The sequence below is a fragment of the Furipterus horrens genome, unplaced genomic scaffold (genome assembly GCF_987537825.1).
Source record: "Furipterus horrens unplaced genomic scaffold, mFurHor1.1.pri manual_scaffold_12, whole genome shotgun sequence".
NCBI lineage: Eukaryota > Metazoa > Chordata > Mammalia > Chiroptera > Furipteridae > Furipterus > Furipterus horrens.
In genome coordinates, this window is record NW_028327182.1 from 61917688 (window position 1) to 61919839 (window position 2152).

Here is a 2152-nt window from a genome sequence, read left to right on the forward strand (position 1 = left end):
AATACAGGAAGTATGCCTAATTTCTCATTTTTGTAAATAGTTTTGACTGCTGAAGGAAGAAATTTTTTTAAGCTACAGCAAAATTCATTTTGGTACCTTTTATAGAAATCTTGATTTTGTTTTTAATTTTTTGATAACCTTTTGCTAAAGGTATGAACAAAGAAAGAATTTATCTCATTAAGCAAGTCCACATTAATAAGAATGCCTAGAAAAGGACTGATTCTTCAGACCCGAACCCAGTGGCTGCTGTTGGGTCTTGCTTTACTTTGCAGTTTGGTACTGTTTTTGTATCTTCTGGAATGTGTCCCCCAGACTGATGGAAATGCATCTCTTCCTGGGGTCATAGGGGAAAATTACGGTAAAGAGTATTATCAAGCCCTACTGCAGGAGCAAGAAGAACATTATCAAACCAGGGCAACCAATCTGAAGCGCCAAATTACCCAACTAAAACAAGAATTACAAGAAACGAGTGAGAAGATGAGATCAGCACAAGAAAGAAAGAATGTAGGAGCTAATGGCATGGGCTATCAAGGCCACAAAGAACAAGCACCTAGTGACCTTTTAGAGTTTCTTCATTCCCAAAGTGACAAAGCTGAAGTTAGCATAGGGGCCAAACTACCTAGTGAGTATGGGGTCATTCCCTTTGAAAGTTTTACCTTAATGAAAGTATTTCAGTTGGAAATGGGTCTCACTTGCCATCCTGAGGAAAAACCAGTTAGAAAAGACAAGCGAGATGAATTGGTAGAAGCTATTGAAGCTGGCTTGGAGGTCATTAATAATCCTGATGAAGATGATGAACAGGAAAATGAGGATGATCCCCTTGGAGAGAAACTGATATTTAATGAAAATGACTTCATAGAAGGCTATTACTGCACCGAGAGAGATAAGGGAACACACTATGAACTCTTTTTTAAGAAAGCAGACCTTATGGAATATAGACATGTGACCCTCTTCCGCCCCTTTGGACCTCTCATGAAAGTGAAGAGCGAGATGATTGACATTACTAGATCACTTATTAATATAACTGTGCCTCTTGCTGAAAGAACTGAAGCATTTGTACAGTTTATGCAGAACTTCAGGGATGTATGTATTTATCAGGACAAGAAGATTCATCTCACAGTGGTGTATTTTGGTAAAGAAGGACTGTCTAAAGTCAAGTCCATCCTAGAATCTGTCACAAGTGAGTCTAATTTTCACAATTACACCTTGGTCTCATTGAATGAAGAATTTACTCATGGATGAGGACTAAATGTGGGTGCCAGAGCTTGGGACAAGGGAGAGGTCTTGATGTTTTTCTGTGATGTTGATATATATTTTTCAGCCGAATTCCTTAACAGCTGCTGGTTAAATGCCAAGCCAGGCAAGAAGGTGTTTTACCCCACAGTGTTCAGTCTTTACAACCCTGCCATTGTTTATGCCAGTCAGAATGTACCCCCTCCTGTGGAGCAGCAGCTGGTTCACAAAAAGGATTCTGGCTTTTGGAGAGATTTTGGCTTTGGAATGACTTGTCAGTACCAATCAGATTTCCTCACTGTTGGTGGGTTTGACATGGAAGTTAAAGGTTGGGGTGGAGAAGATGTTCATCTTTATCGAAAATACCTACATGGTGATCTGATTGTGATTCGGACTCCGGTTCCTGGTCTTTTCCACCTCTGGCATGAGAAACGCTGTGCTGATGAATTGACCCCTGAGCAGTACCGCATGTGCATCCAGTCCAAAGCCATGAATGAAGTCTCTCACTCACACATGGGAATGCTGGTCTTCAGAGAGGAGATAGAGACACATCTTCGCAAACAAGCATACGGGACAAATAGTGAAGTTGCTGGTTAAAAGAATCATTAGTCCAAACCACAAGCCAGCCCTGAACCACAAACCAGCATTATTTATTTAGCCTTAATTCCAGTTCCAGATGCAGTGCCTCTTTCAGAGAAGACATGATTATCTTTGTGTTCTTTCTGACATTACTTTACTTTAGCAGTTTAACTTCATATGAGAAGAAAAAACAACTGTTTCAATGCAGAGCCTCTGTTTTGTGATAATGCTGCACTATGGAATCATTGATAAATCGAAATTTGGTGTTTGCTTCCAAAAACAGTTTGGAGTTAATTCCTACATTACACTCACATTCTCATGTATCCTGTTTGCATCTGTG

At 40.0% G+C, this 2152-nt stretch overlaps 1 pseudogene; it reads left to right on the forward strand.

Moving 5' to 3' along the window:
- Nucleotides 1-201: 201 nt before the first annotated feature.
- Nucleotides 202-1830, forward strand: LOC149996278 (chondroitin sulfate N-acetylgalactosaminyltransferase 2 pseudogene; annotated as a pseudogene).
- The last annotated feature ends 322 nt before the right edge of the window (nt 1831-2152 follow it).